The sequence below is a fragment of the Mustela nivalis genome, assembly GCF_964662115.1.
Source record: "Mustela nivalis genome assembly, chromosome: 5".
Taxonomy (NCBI): Eukaryota; Metazoa; Chordata; class Mammalia; order Carnivora; family Mustelidae; genus Mustela; species Mustela nivalis.
Window position 1 is genome coordinate 130,373,263 of NC_139024.1, and position 17,684 is coordinate 130,390,946.

Here is a 17,684-nt window from a genome sequence, read left to right on the forward strand (position 1 = left end):
AAGAACCGCGGGAGAGCGAGTGCTTCTTGGGCCTTGCTTTCCCGGGCTCCAAGTTCGCGCCCGGCGTTCACCTTGTTAAGCCGAACTATGCAGACACAGTCACAGCCCTGCAGCAGCTTGCGTGGCCTAGCATGGCACTCTATGCCTATTACCATCTCCTGGGGTAGGTAAGGCTTTGCCTTTTGCTCTGGCCCTCAGGCAGACTCGGGGTCTAGGCCAGTGCCTTCAGCACAGGACAGAAGAGGCGACAGGATCCCTGCACACGGCCCGTGCACTTGGATGGGGAACTGTGGTGGACAGTCTCCACTCCTTCCCCGGCACACCCCCTGCCACCCACATCGCTGCCACATCATGGTGTAAGACGGCATCTGACTGCCCGTTTCTCCATGGGGTTGTTTCTGCGAGTTGCGGGTATGGCACCTGGTGGCAAGCCCAAGACTGCCCTTGGGACAGGTGGCCAAGGAGATTCTGTACCCTTGGGACCAGAGGCACAAGACAGGCCTGCCTTCTGCCCAGAGTCCTTCCTCAGATGGGAGCAGGCGCCTCTGCCCTAGTCGTCCCCTCATGTCTCCTTAGCAGCCAGCCTCCATCTCTCCGCACAGGGAGCGGGTGACACTTGTCTTGCTACCGGCCTGCTGTTCGTGCCATGGCAGGCTATCCTGCTTCCCGAGCATTTCCCGACCCCAAGGCCAAGGGCTCCTTCTCTTCTCTGGAGGCGGTCTGCTGTGCCTTTCCCACACTTGCTCCTGGGGAGCGCAGTGACACACGTGTGCAACCACGCTTCTCTCTCAGGCAGAAGGGCTGCTAGGGCAAAGAGTATTTCGCTCCATGCAGGTATCTTCCACCGTGCTGCGGAGACTAGCTCAGGCATTCAGCTGCTGCATCCCGCACATCTGATTCTGATTTCCCAACGAATGCTGTGCTTTCCCAGAGGAGATGCCCGGGCAAAGACGCTTTCACTGTATGCAGGTTTCTCCCACCGAGAGACTGGGCACAGGCAAGCAGCAGAGGAGCCCGCAGAACCGACTTCTGATTTCTCAGCAAATGCTGTGCTTTCGCAGAGGCTTTGGCTTGAAGCGAACAGCACTTCGCCGCTGCTTCCTCAGCAAGGCTTCAGTCGCGTCAGGGAAGAAGTGCTGCCGGAGAGCTGGTGCCTCTTGGGGCCTTCCTATCCTGGGCTCCAAGTTCACATCCTGGGTTCATTCTGCCAAGGTGAAATAAGCAGACACAGCCTCGACCCTGCAGCAGCGTGCGTGGCCTAGGATGGCACTCTGCTCACAATGCCATCTCTCAGCATAGGCACGGCCGGCCCTTTTGCTCTGGCGTTCAGGTGGACAGGGGACTAGGCCAGTGCCTTCTCCATCCTTGAGGAGACGCGAGAGGATCACTGCACACCGCCCGAGCCCTGGAATGGGGAGTAATCGGTAACTGTCCCTGTTTCCCCGGGACACCCCCTGCCTCCGCCAATGCTGCCACATCCTGGAGGAAGACGGCATCTGATTGCCCGTTCCTCCAGGAGGTGTTTCTGCGAGTTCAGGGCTGGAAGCTTGGTGGCAAGCCCACGTCTGCCCTCTGGACAGGTGGCCAAGGAGATGCTTTCCACTTGGGACCAGAGGCACAGGAAAGGCCTTCCTTCTGCCCAGACTCCTTCCTCAGATTGGAGCACGTTCCCCGGCCCAATCGCCCCCTCATGTCTCCTTAGCAGCCAGGCTTCGTCTCTCTGCACAGGGAGTGGGTGACACTTGTCTTGCCACCGGCCCGCTGTTCCTGCCAGCTTCGTGACCATTTCCCGACCACAAGGCCAATGGCTCCTTCTCTTCTCCTGGGCAGCTTGCTGCACTTTCCCCAGACAGGCTCCTGGGGAGCCCAGTGACAGACATGTCCCCTTCCTTAAGGCTCTTTCCACAGGCGCAACCACGGTTCTCTCTCAGGCAGTGGGGATGCCCAGGCAAAGAGGATTTCGCCCCATGCGGTTTTATTACACCGTGCTGTTGGGTCTTGCTCAGGCAAGCAGCAGCAGGACCCCACAGACCCGACTCTGATTTCCCAAAGAATGCTGTGCTTTCCCAGAGGAGATGCCCAGGCAAAGACCCTTTCGCTGTATGAGGGTTTCTCCCGCCGTGCTGCGAATACTAGGCTAAGGCAAGCAGCAACAGCAGCCCACAAAAACGACTCTGATTTCCCAGCGACTGCTATGCTTTCACAGAGGTTTTCAGCTTGGCGCGAACGTCACTTCGCTGCTGCTTCCTCAGCAAGGCTTTGCGTGTTCGCTCTGTCGCATCAGGGAAGAAGCGCTGCAGGAGAGCTGGTCCCTCTTGGGCCTTGCTTTCCCGGGCTCTATCTTGGCACCCTGGGTTCACCCTGCCGGTCCAAACTAAGCAGACACAGCCACAACGCTGCAGCAGCGTGCGTGGCCTAGGATGGCACTCAATGCACACTACATTCTCCCAGTGTAGGCAATGCTTGGCCTTTTGCACAGGCCCTCAGGCCGACTCGCGGACAAGGCCAGTGCCTTCCCCACAGGAGAGGAGAGGCGACAGGATCCCTGAACACCGCCCATTCACTGGAATGGGGAGCTTTGGGAGATTGTCCCCACTCCTTCCCCGGCAAACCCCCTGCCACCGAAAACGCTGTCACATCTTGGAGGAAGATGGCATCTGACTGCCCGTTTCTCAAGGGAGCTATTTCTGCGAGTTCTGGGTATGGCGCCTGGTAGCTAGCCCAAGTCGGCCCTACGGACAGGTGGTCAAGGAGATGCTGTCCCCTTGGGACCAGAGGCACAGGACAGGCCTGCCTTCTGCCCAGACTCCTTCCTCAGAGTGGAGCATGCATCCCTGCCCTAGTCATCCCCTCATGTCTCCTTAGGAACCAGGCTTTGTCTCTCTGCACAGGGAGCGGGTGACACTTGTCTTGCCACCGGCCTGCTGTTCCTGCCACGGCAGGCTATTCTGCTTCCCGACCTTTCCCGACCACAAGGCCAACGTATCCTTCTCTTCTCCTGGGGTGGCGTGCTGCACCTTCCCCAGACATGCTCTTGGGGAGCGCAGTGACACACGTGTGCAACCACGCTTCTCTCTCAGATCTCAAATACCCAACATAACCCTACACCTAAAGGAGATGGAGAAAGAACAACAAAGAAAGCCTAAACCCAGCAGAAGAGGAATAATAAAGATCAGAGCAGAAATCAATGAAATAGAAACAAATAAACAAACAAATAAAAACCACAAAAAACCACCACCAACAACAAAAAACAATAGAACAAATCAACGAAACTAGGAGCTGCTTCTTTGAAAGAATTAATAAGATTGATAAAACCCTTTCCAGACTTATCAAAAAGAAAAGAGAAAGAACCCAAATAAATAAATTAATGAATGAAAGAGGAGAGATCACAACCAACACCAAAGAAATACAAACAATTATAAGAACATACTATGAGCAACTCTACGCCAACAAATTCAACAATCTGGAAGAAATGGATACATTCCTAGAGACATATAAACTACCACAACTGAACCAGGAAGAAATAGGAAACCTGAACAGACCCATAACCAGTACGGAGATTGAAACAGTCATCAAAAATCTCCAAACAAACAAAAGCCCCGGGCCAGATGGCTTCCCAGGGAAATTCTACCAAACATTTAAAGAAGAATTAATTCCTATTCTCATGATACTGTTCCAAAAAAATAGAAATGGAAGGAAAACTTCCAAACTCATTTTATGAGGCCAGCATCACCTTGATCCCAAAACCAGACAAGGATCCCATCAAAAAAGAGAACAGCAAACCAATATCCTTGATGAACACAGATGCGAAAATTCTCACCAAAATACTAGCCAATAGGATTCAACAGTACATTAAAAGGATTATTCACCACGACAAAGTGGGATTTATTCCAGGGCTATAAGGTTGGTTCAACATATGCAAATAAATCAATGTGATACAACGCATTAATAAAAGAAAGAACAAGAACCACATGATACTCTCCATAGATGCTGAAAAAGCATTTGGCAAAGTGCAGTGTCCCTTCCTGATTAAAACTCTTCAAAGTGTAGGGATAGAGGGCACATATTATTAATATTATCAAAGCCATCTATGAAAAACCCACTGCAAATATCATTCTCAATGGAGAAAAACTGAATACTTTTCCGCTGAGGTCAGGAACACGGCAGGGATGTCCGTTATCACCACTGCTATTCAACATCGTACTAGAAGTCCTAGCCTCAGCAATCAGACAACAAAAAGAAATTAAAGGCATCCAAATTTTGCCAAATTGGCAAAATAGAAGTCAAACTATCCCTGCTTGCAGACGATATGACACTGTATGTGGAAAACTTAAAGGACTCCACTCCAAATCTGCTATAACTTGTATAGGAATTCTGTAAAGTGTCAGAATATAAAATCAATGCAAAGAAATTGGTTGCATTTTTTTTTAAACCAACAAGACTGAAGAAATAGAAATTAAGGAGTGAATCCCATTTACAATTGCACTCAAAGCCCTAAGATACCTAGGAATAAACCTAACCAAAGAGACAAAGAATCTATACACAGAACTCTAAAGTGAGTACTCATGAAAGAAATTAAAGATGACACAAAGAAATGGAAAAATGTTCCATTCTCCTGTATTGGAAGAAATGTATTGTGAAAATGTCTATGCTACCTAAAGCAATCTACACATTTAATGCAATCCCTATCAAAATCTCATCCATTTTTATTTTCAAAGAAATGGGACAAATCATCCTAAAATATATATGGAACCAGAAAACACCTCGAATAGCCAGAGGAATATTGAAAGAGAAAGCCAAAGTTGTTGGCATCACAATTCCAACTTCAAGCTCTATTACAAAGTTGTCATCATCAAGATGGTAAGGAACTGTCCCCAAAACAGACATAGATCAATGGAACAAAATAGAGAGCCCAGAAATACACCCTCAACTCTATGGTCAACTAATCGTCAACAAAGCAGGAAGGAATGTCCTATGGAAAAGAGACAGCCTCTTCAACAAATGGTGTTGGGAAAATTGAACAGCCACATGCAGAAAAATGAAGTTGGACCATTTCCTTACACCATACATGAAAATAGACTGGAAATGGATGAAGAAGCATAATGTGAGAAAGGAATCCATCAAAATCCTTGAGGAGAGTACAGGCAGCAACCTCTTTGACCTCAGCAGCAGCAACTTCTTCCTAGGAACATCGCCAAAGGCAAGGGAAGCAAGGGCAAGAATGAACTCTTGGGATTTCATCAGATCAAAAAGCTGTTGCCCAGCAAAGGAAACAGTTAACAAAGCCAAAAGATGACTGTCAGAAGTTATCTGGGAGAAGATATTTGCAAATGACATACCAGGTAAAGAACCAGTATCCAGAATCTATAAAGAGCTTATCAAACTCAACACCCTAAGAACAAATAATCGAATGAAGAAATGGGCAGAGGACATGAACAGACATTTCTGCAAAAAATACATCCAAATGGCCAACAGACACATGAAAAAATGCTCCACATCACTCGGCATCAGGGAAATACAAATCAAAACCAGAATGAGATACCACCTCACACCTTTCAGAATGGCTAAAATGAACAAGTCAGTCAATGACAGATGCTGGCGAGGATGTGGAGAAAGGGCAACCCTCCTACACTGTACGTGGGAATGCAAGCTGGAGCGACCACTCTGGAAAGCAGCGTGGAGGTGCCTCAAAAAGCTGAAAATAGAACTAGCCTATGACCCAGTGATTGCAGTACTGGGTATATCCCCTACAGATACAAACGTGGCATTCTGAAGGAGCACATGCACCCAAATGTTTATAGCAGCAATGTCCACAATAGTTAAACTATGGAAAGAACCTAAATGTCCTTCAACAGATGAATCAATATAAGATGTGGTATATATGTACAATGGGATACTATGCAGCCATCAAAAGAAATGAAATCCTGCTATTTGTGATGACGTGGATGGAACTAGAGGGTATTATGCTTGGCGAAATAAATCAATCTGAGAAAGACAACTATCCTATGATCTCCCTGATATGATGAAGTGGAGATGCAACATAGGCGGTTTCGGGCGTACGAAAAGAAAAATAAAAGAAGATGGGATTGGGAGGGAGACAAACCATAAAAGACTGAATCTCACAAAACAGACTGAGGGTTGCTGGGGGGAGGTGTGTTGGGAGAGGATGGTGGGGGTATGGACATTGGGGAGGGCAGGTGCTATGGTGAGTGATGGTGAGTGCTGTGAAATGTGTAAACCTGGTGATTCACAGACCTATACCCCTAGGGATAAAAACACATTATATGTTTATAAAAAATTTTTTAAAAAATAATTTAAAAAATCCATTAAAGAAAAACCACATATTGCAAGCCCAGAGCTAATCTCATATTCAATCAAAAAAGTTTGAAAGTTTTCCCCTTAAAGATCAGAAAAAAGACAAGTGTGTCCACATTCACTACTCTCATTTGACATAGTACTGGATGTCCTAGCCAGAGAAACAAGGAACACAAAGAAATAAGAGACTCCAAAAAAAAAAAAAAAAAGGAAGAAGTAAAATTTTCTTTTTTTGGATAACATGAACTTACATGTTAAAAAATCCTAAAAACTTCACAAAAAAAATTTGAATAAACAAATTTAGTAAAGCCACCAAATACAAGATCAATATATAAAAGACAAGAATTTTGTTTTGTTTCATTTTTTTAATATGGAATTCTTCCCTGTTTTTCATATCATCCAAAGTAAGCAAAAGACAGGAGCATTTTAACACTCTAATGATGAACTACCTGAAAAAATAAAGAAAACAATCTAATTCACAATAGCATCAAAAATAATAAAATACTTAGGAATAGATATAACTAAGAAGATGAAAGATCTGTACTCCATAAACTATGACATTGATAAAGAAATTGAAGGAGACACAATAGCTCATATTTATGAATGGTAAGAATTAACATTGTTAAAATGTCCATACTACCGAAAATCCAATTCCTATAAAAAATCCAATGTTAGGGGCGCCTGGGTGGCTCAGTGGGTTAAGCCACTGCCTTCGGCTCAGGTCATGATTCCAGGGTCCTGGGATCGAGCCCCGCATCAGGCTCTCTGCTCAGCAGGAAGCCTGCTTCCTCTTCTCTGTCTGCCTGCCTCTCTGCCTGCTTGTCATCTCCCTCTGTCAAATAAATAAATTAAAAATCTTAAAAAAATCCAATATTATTTTTTTACAGAAGTAAGTAAAGAATCCTACAATTTATATGAGACCATAAAAGACAACAAATAATCAAAGCAGTTCTGAGAAAGAATGAAGAAGAGAAATTACACTTCTTGATTTGAAACTATACTACAAAGCCCTCATGCTCAAAACAATAAAGTATACTGGCATAAAAACAGACCAATAAACAAGTAGAACAGAAATAAATCCTTTCATACAGTCACCTAATATTTGACAGGAGCCAACATATTTAATGGGTAAAGATAGTCTGTTCAATAAATGATATTTAAAACTGAATAGTCACATAAACAGTATGAAACTGGAACCTTATATCACTCATAAGTCTTAACTTGAAATAGATTAAAGACTTAAAGGTGATGCATGAAACTACATTTCCTAAAGGAAAACATAGGAAAAATTCTCCATGATATTGGTCTTGCCAATAGTTTTTTGGATACCAGACCAAAAACACAGGAAAAAAAGCAAAAATAAATAAATCGTATTCCATCAAACTAAAGTTTCTGCATTGCCAAAAAAAAAGAGAGAGAGAGAATGAAAACACAATCCACAGAATGTAAGAAAATACTTACAAATCTTATATCTGAAAAGAGGTTAATAACCAACAGATACAAATAGAAAAAATATATAATTAAAAAAATAGCTAAAGGATCTCAATAGACTTTTTTTTTCAAAAAAGTTATATAAATGACCAACAGGAGCATTAAAAAGTGCTCAACGTAAAAAACTCAGGGCAAAGTCATTATGATGTTGTTGTTGTTTACCTCTGAAAAACACAGCAAGATATTACTACCTATTAGAATATATACTACCAGAAATTGAAACTAAAAAATTTTGGTAAATATTGGGGAAAATGCACTGTGATAGGGATATAAATTTGTATGGAAAACAGTATGGAGATTATTCATATTATTAAAAGTAAAATTACCATATGATTCAGCAATCCCACTTCTAGGGATATATCTAAAGGAAACGAAGTCACTGTTCAAAGACATATCTGCACTCTTATGTTTATTATCACATTATTAACTCTAAGCAAGAGATGGAAATAACTTCAGTATCCATTAATGGATGAATGAATAAAATAAGTATGGTAAATATATACTATGGAATACTACTTACCCATGAAAAATTAAGAAATACTGCCATACAACAGCATGGATGGATCTTGAAGGTGTTATACTAAGTGAAATATTTCAAAGATTTTATATATTTTTAAATTTATGTATTATGATATCCCTTACATACAGAATCTGAGGAAAAGGCAAACTAATGGAAACTTAGAGTTGAGTTGACAAGGGGTGAACCTGGGGTGGAGTAAGGTGGTCAAAGGGTGCAAACTTGCAACTATAATACGAAAAAGTTCTGGGGATCTAATGTACAGCATGATGATCATAGTTAATAAAATATACATACTTTTTTTAATTGTGCTTCCCTTTATTAAACTTTGCATATATCACATTCTTACAAGTTGAAAGTTTATAGTAATCTTGTATAAAAGAGGTCTGCTGCCACCATTTTTCTAACAACATTTGTTCATTTTGTGTCTCTCTGTCACATGTTGGTAATTCTTGCAATATTTCAAGTTTTTTCATTATTATTGTATTTGATATGGTGATCTGTGATTAGTAATTATGACCCACTGAAAACTCAGAACTAGTTTACTTAAGGTATATACATTGTTTTTCTTTAAAAACATAATGCTTTTGAACAGTACAGTATAGTGTTTATTTTTTATATGCACTGGGAAACATAATTTTTTATATGCACTGGGAAACCAAAAAAAAAATAATAATAATTTGACTTAGTTTATTGAGATAATCACTTTATTGAGGCAGTCTGGAACAAAACCCACAAGACCTCTGAAGTTTATCTCTACTATACTATATACATAGAAGTTGCAAAGAGAGAAGATCATAAATTCCTTATGATACATGCATAAAAAACAGTGGCAACTATACGAGATAGTAGATGTATTAACATTTTTATGTAGATTATATTGCAATAAAGATGTATACCGATTTATCAAATTGTACAAAATTTACACAATGTTAAAAGTTTGCAATGTTATAAGAAATCATTTCTTAAATTTACAAATTATAATATGTCGATTTTTTTTCAATAAAGCTGGCAAAAACTTTTTGTAGAATTAATCTATTTTTCAAAAAAGGAAGTAAGGAAGTAGAAACTGCAACTAACTCTGAAATAATAGAATATAAAATCCATTTTCGTTATATACACTGTGACAAAAACTATTACTTAGTTTACAATGAAGGAGTACTTATGAAGCAGGAAGGATGGTCTATAAATAAGGCTGAAAGAGCTCAGTTTTAAGGTTTAAATTTAAAATCTTCTTTTGAAATACTAAACTGACCACCCAGTTTTCCAAACATAAATGTCTTAACTGCATGAATTTATTTCATACAACTCTATAATCTAGTTTCGTAAGAAAGCAGCATGCAAATTTTGAATAAGACAGACTTGCTTAAGTTTCTTTATGTTCAACAGTAAAGGATACTTCCCTAAAAATAAATAGAAGAAAAATCAGCATATTTATTATGATAATTATTATTCATAATGAGATTCATATTGAATTAGGGAATACATATCCTCAGAGGGGGTATCGTAAAATGAAATTTACGTTGTTATGTGTCTATGAATAGTCAATACAATGCCTCAATATAAATGAATATTACCATTTTGAACAATTTAATTACTATTATTAGAATTATTATAAGTATAAAAATAGCTATCATTTTAGCATGGAATATGAGACTCTCATGCTCCATGCTTCATCACATCCACACAACAACTCTGCATAATAAGTATTATCATCACCATTTCATGGGTGAAAAAACTGAGGCTAACACATTTAGATAACTGGTTTATGATTACATGGCTAGTAAAGATGCATCACACTAATTTAGGCTTTATGATTTCAGAATTGTACTCTTTCCACTGCACATTCTATTACTCTGTAAATACTTGGCCTGTTTTCATTTAGTTCTTTAATTTTATTCATGTGGTGATGGCTTAAAGCTTCATTTAAAGGAAGCTTAAAAAATTCATTTAACCAAAAGCTCCCAAGAATTAAAAATGTCATGGATCTAATGTAGACATGGATATCATTAGTTAATGGGTAACTATATATTTTCCACTCTAGTGAGATAACAATCAGAGTATTTTTCTAAGTTTTAGTCTCTCAGTGTTAAAAAGGACTTTGTTAAAATAGAAATATTTAGACAAAGGTGATCAAAAGTCTGGATCAGGTCACCTTAAGATAAATATTAGGAAACTGAGGAAACAAATGGTGATTTGAACACTGAGCTATGATATAATGAATGGTTTCAAGTATTTAGTAGAGTATAGAAAAGCCCTTTAAAGCCTGGTCTTAGACTAGCATTGCAGCTTCTGGGATATCTGTCCATCTATCATCTATCTATCTAGATATAAATTTGAAAATTTTTTAACTTAAAGATTTTGAGAAATAGAACATAATCAGCACCATAGAAGATCTGTTTATGATAACAACCTAGCCCCTCCTCCCAGTTTGTTAATATTCTCTCTTATTTAATGTAACATTGTGCAAATAGACCACTACTGATCTGCCGTTATGAATAAAATAGCTATAATCATCTGTTTGCATATCCTGATGAAAATATTCATTTAGTTCCATGTTGTATTTCTAGGAATGGACCAAATCTTTATTTTTATTTTTAAGTTTTCTAAATATTGTCCAACTTACCTCAAATGTTTTTATTATGGGCACTTTCATTCTTTCACATTCTTGCCAGACAATTTTACTGTTGCCCAATATGGTAAGTGTGTAATAGTATGTCATTTTAGGTTTTAATTCATTTTTAATTTAATTTAATTCCAGATTCATAATAAAGATAAACAGTTTTTATATATGAGTGGCCATTTGGATTACACTTTCTGTAAAGTACATGCTCAAATCTTTTGATATCTTAACATTGTGTCATACTGACTTCTTTAATAGTAGATTTTCTGAATGAACTTTTAGCTGTGTAGGTCTTCTCTATTTTATTTAGAACTTGTTTTCATTTCAAAATCTTTATATTTATTTTCATAATCTGCTTTTATTTTGCTTTGTCTATTATCTATCTATCTATTTATTTGCAAGCAAGAGAGAGCGAGCAAGTGAGAGTACAGGAAGGGATAGAAAAAGAAGGGAAAAAAATCTTAAGCAGGCTCCAGGCTCAGCACAGAGCCCAACTCTGGGCTCTATTTCACAACCCTGACATCATGACCTGAGCCAAAATGAAAGAAATAAAATAAAATTAAGGTGTTAAAAAAAAAAGAACAAGAATTGGAGGTTTAATTAAGTGAGCCACCCAGGCACCCCTGTGGTATCTTAAATTAGCTGTCATATCTTTAAAGTTCTAGAGTATCCATTTGGTTCATTTATAAAACCTTTCTCAATATCATTTTTAGTTTCAGTTTTTTGTTCAATTTGCTTCCCCTCTCATTTCTTTGAGCAGAGTACTCAAGCCATTTTACAATCTTTATTGATCATTTTAACATCATACTTAATCCCATTTTGTCTATCAAATCTTGTTAATGGTTTTTATTTGTGTGCTTTGTTACATTTTGCTATGTTCAAGACATTATATTTGAAACTCTTATTGAGTAGGGATAATTAAGAGCTATAATAATGGTATGGTCCTCCTTGGCAGGATTTTCTCTTATATCTGAGACTCTACAAGACAATCATACTCCAAATTCAGTGATTGACTTTCTCAGTTTACACAGAAGGCAAGGTAGGCTATAGTCTTATTTCTGCTTCTCCTTATGCTTTGGGGATCTCAACTTAAATTTGGGTTGTACCAAAGTCCTCAAATTTGATTGCTGCTGGATTATGAATTTTGTTTCTCTAGTATCAAGAGTCTATTAACAACACATCTCAGTGTGTTTTAGCAGTTTCAAATGCTCTCATAGCTAAAATGGCTTCAGGGCATATATCTCTAGGCTCTCATTGTATTTCGTATTTTGGCCCAGTAATCCCACACTTAATTTTTATAATCATTCTGATATTTTTAATTTTAAAAGCTATTTTGTCTGGATTTTTAGTTGTCTTAAGTAGGAGTTTTTAGATCACCATTACTAGAAGCAACAACAAATATACATGAAAATATCTGCAGTAGTTTATCACATTTTTATGGCTTTGAACTTCCATAAGCTGAGGCATCCTTCTCTAATCACTTAGGCAAACTCCAATTTACCCTTTAAAACAACACAAGAATTGCTTCATTTAAGAACATGTTCAGGGATGACTCTTCCCCACTGTTCTTACCAACATTCCCACACACTCTTTGCTACCCACACCTTGTTTATAAACTTTCATTAGGTATATCAGCGTGACCAGAATTTTGCTCTATTGTATTTTTGTCCTTTAATTAAATATGAATTCCATAGAAAGTCTGTCCCTTTTCTTTCAAACCTGGGTTAGTTATTTCTTCTCATTCTTTGTCAGAAGTTACTTTATTAGAGAAACTTATGGCTCTATTGTGACTTTGGAGCCTTTACAGTTTTTTGACTGGAAAAATCACCCATCCCTGAGATTTTTACGCAGCTTCCTGGCTGATATTATTCAGAAATCTGTTCAAAACAGACTTTTTCAGGGAGGCCCTTTCGGACCACTCAGTTCAAAAGCCTCTTCTCAATCACTGCTCTTTTTAAAATGTGCTTATTTAGTTCAAATATGCATCACTATTAAAGAAAAACCAGTATGATTTTTTTTTAAAGTTGGCTTACCTATTATCTATCTCTCCCATTAAAATGATTCCTCAGTGCTGGGGTTTTTTTTGTGCTCATCTTAGGCCAGACACTCAATAAATTGTCTCTGAATGATTGAATTGTTTGACTCCCTTGCTAGATTCTCAACTTCATGAGGCCAAGGATTGTTCTATTCAGTCCTTCTTTACCCTCCATGTCTGTTATATTGCAGTCACTTACCTGACTAATGGGAAAAATTACAGAAAGAAAGAGTTAAAACTACAGAAAAACCCTGTAGGTTCAATAACACAAAGCCTTCTAAAATTATTTAGCCCAGGAATTGAATACTGGCTGCACTTTTGATTTTTTTTTAAATGGTATTGAATTTAATTTAAATGGAAATACTTGAATGGTAGAATAATAAGAAAATTATAAAAGCAACTTGCTCCTTAAAGTAAGAATTAAATAGGGCATCTCTTCTAGAAGCAAAATTTTCAAATGTCAAACATCTGAAAGCATAGAAGGAGAAGTAAGAGTGTGAATTGTAATTCAATGCTCTTTTCTTTATATTCAGCAAACAGCTTCATTCACACCTTTCCAATTTTTTCAACTCTTTTGACAAAGCCTTCAGAGGAGTTACTGCTCATGACAACCATCACAGCCTAACAGGAGAAATTTTATAAAGAAAAATAATAGCATGTTTTTCCCAAGTTGTTAAGGATATGGTGAAGCTCTGTCGGATTCAAAGGAGGAATGTGCAATACCATGCTATATATCATAATAACTCATTTTAATAGTGGCTTTGCAATTTTTCAGATATATCCATTTACTGAAACCACTATCAAATAAACAAAACAAACAAATTAACAGGAGTTCGAGACAGAAGTTATCTAATCTAAAAATAGCACAGAATACACAACACATATCCCAAGTACTACTATAGGTTTCAAGTAATAGTCAAAACAATAGTAAAAATGATTCAGACCCTACCAGTCAAATCATAAATGGGATCTTAACTGTAAATCCTTATCTTTAGATCAAAGCGGGTAATTGGGTGCTGAAGATACATTATAGAACTAATATGTTATAGAACTCCTCTGAAATGAGTCATTTATTCCATCACTTTTCCTGCACAGCTGCTGACCCATGTTTTGGTTCCTGGAAATAGCTGCTACCCTGTCATACATCTTAAAAGCACATATATTGATAACTCTACTCATTCCTCCATTCCTCTGTGACTGTCATTGTGTTAAAATGTGGAGTCAGCTTGTGGTGGTAATAAAGTAGATGAGTTTGCAAAGTATTTTGTTATTTCTAAAAATGCAAAAACCAAATTACATTGAAATCATAAAGGGTGTTTCAGGGAGAGCTGTAGGATGTGGTTTCTTGTGTAATCCACAGAGATTAGCTCCAACACATATTTAAACTCTCCTCTAGGAGCAACCTTAGTGGTAAAGCAAGAAGATAAACAGATGTATACACACCCTGGCACAAAAGTATCACTCATGTTTGGCTTCCTAGTCTCCTCATGTTACTTATTTATCTTAACTTCTCTCTGAAATCAGGGAACACAGAATCTCAATCAGTTGACATTTTTCTACTGAATTACCCAATAGTCTGATCATACCCCTAAGACTTTTTTAAATTATTTCACTCATAATCCCAAATATGCTTTGCTTCCTCATCTTAGTACACTGTAATTTGATTTCAAAATGAGGACAGTTGTCAGTAATGCCACATTTATTAATCTATTTTACAATTCCATGTACTTATAACTATGAAGATATGTTAATAACATCCATTCCAATAAGCCACCCTAAATTGATTATCATGAAACAAGACCTCAAGAAAGAGAATTCAAAATCATCCATGTATTTGCAACTTATTGCAATAAAGCCTTTATCAATAGACTTCCCTGTGCACATGGTGGTCAAATTGCTGGTGAAAACCAGCCAGATCTATTACAAGCTTTCTCATGGCTTCTAGGTAACCCAAGTGAGCCTTTATTGATACTGGGAAGGGATAAAGCAGGGAAGGGATAAACAGTGATGTAAGAATTGGCTAGACAAAAGTAATGACTCTCATTACAAAGTGAGTATTTTAAAGCAAAAGAGCCTGTTGGGAATATTGTTTTATAAAATAGTGGGTTTTTTTAATTAACTTTTTAAAATTCAATTAGTTAACATATAGTGTACCATTAGTTTCAAATGTAGATTTCAGGTATTCATCCATAGCATATAATAGCTAATGCTCAGTACTTACTGTTATAGCTTCTTGAAAGCAGAATTTTAACCCACTGAGCCACCCAGGCGCCCTTGAAAGCAGACTTTTAGATCACATTTTCTGATTACTTCCATGTAGTACAACACTTTCCTGCTAGCAACCTTCAAAACATACTGTTAGAGGAATTATTTAATAATAAATAAATAGGAATTTATTTAAATTTATAAATATATAAAATAAATAGGAATTTATTTAAATTCATTTAAATATTGCACACTGTTTAATTGTTCATAAATAAGGTGATGATATTATAGCCATTAGTTGGTAGCACTGATATATCACTTTCTTTTTACTTCTCAGTGCATTCTCTTTACACAAAATAGATATATATTTTAAAAGAATCTAAATCTGTGGCAAACTTTTAAAAACCCTATACAATAAAGTTTATCATTTTAAGTAATCTCAATTATCTTCCTCAATTGTGATAGTATATCCTTCTATCTAGGCCAGATATTGTATGAGGGATTTGAAGAGACATACTTTTCTAAATTTCACTTTTTTCATCTGCAAAATGCTGATCATGATCCTACAATAAAATACACTTACTATTTTTTGATGAAAATTTATTTATTTATTGTTGAAAATAGAACTGCCCAGCAATTGCACTATTGGGTATTTACCCTAAAGATACAAACGTAGTGATCCAAAGGGGCACGTGCACCCGAATGTTTATAAGATTTTATTTATTTATCAGAGATTGTGGGCGAGAGAGCAAGCACAGGCAGACAGAATGGCAGGCAGAGGCAGAGGGAGAAGCAGGCTCCCGGCCGAGCAAGGAGCCCAATGTGGGACTCGATCCTAGGATGCTGGGATCATGACCTGAGCCAAAGGCAGCTGCTTAACCAACTGAGCTGCCCTGGCATCCCTTTTGATGAAAATTTAATCTGTATAAACAATATATTTGCTGTAATGCGTGGTTCATGGAAAACATCTTATTTAATTATAAGCAACAACAGTATTAGAAATTAAGTAAATGCGTCTATAATATTTAAAGTTTTAACACATAATTCCAGTGCTTTGCCTTATTTTCTCAAATCCTTTTACCACTTTCACTGACAGAGTCAAATGTACTTTTTCTACTAGTAGCCAGCTCTTTGTCTTTTGTCATAAAGATGCCCTTGTGAATTATTTATAATAGAGATATTAGCAATAATAATAATAATAATAAATAGCAATGAAAATGTTAAAAAAAGTTTTATAAACTAATTAGGGTCCTTAGACATCAATTAGAGGAACCACCTCTGGCAAGCAAATTAATCTGCAAGACATTCCCAGAATTAACAAGTCAGTCAGATACAGGGTTGTCCATAGACTGAAAGGTGAAGCAAAAGGACTAGGTTTGGAAAATAGGTAAGGACAGTGAAAAAAATGATCAAATTTTTGGGCAAAATAAATTCTTAGGTGTCCTTTCAATGGAGTCCTGGGCATTATGTAGCAAAAACTCTGGAGATTATCTCAATCCATTGGAGTCACCCTGTTTACTAGCTTGCTATTGACAAAGTTATTTACAAACTGTAGAGCAAGAGGTTATAATGTAGAAAACTGATGGTAATGCACAAGATTCTTGTTAACAATAATGCAAGTTAGTGATATTTCATTAGAGAACATAAATTCTATAACCCAAATTATGGGCCCAGAGCACTTCTGCTGCACAACTCTGCTTATATCCCAAATAACCATGTGAACTAGTTTTAATATCTGCTTCTCTTATTAATTTTTGAATAAAAATTCTTGACACAAGTATTTTATAATTGTGTGATAATCATGCATTTAATTTCTTGGAGAACAAAACACACTTTAGCATAACTAGGTTCGTTCACAGAACCAGCCTTGATAACACACTTCTATATGTTAGAAATGATATAATAAATGTAGAATATTGGGCACTCGTTTGGTATTCTTTGCCATGTTTTGCACTATCTAAAAAGAGATCAGTGAACTTGGACTGGAGTTAGTAGACATGGAAGAAAATAAAATATTACAGAGAGGAATACTCTGTGGTCCACAACCTAAACGGGCTGGGATTCCCATCATTTGGATCCCTGTAGCTTTACAAAAGTCAATTAAATTTTTGTATCTCCTATTAAAGTTGATTCCCCAGTACTTTTTCAAACATCTCTTGTAAAGTATTGTTTCCCAGAAAAAAAGGGATTTTGCACATGTATCTGGAAAAGTCCTTTTGCTTCACCTTCATGTATTTGTCTCTGGTCATGATCTCAGTCAGGATCCTGGGATCGAGCTCCATATCGGGCTTTTTGCTCATTAGGGAGTATACTTCTCAGTCTCTCTCTGCAGCTACCTCCCCCTGCCCCACTCATGCTCTCTCTCTCTCTCAAATAAATAAATACAATCTTTAATTTTTTAAATAAAATAAGATAAATAAAATAAAATAAAATGTCTGGTCTTACTGCCCCATTTAGCTCCTTTTTTCTTTTTGAGTTGTATTTAAAGCAGCATGAGA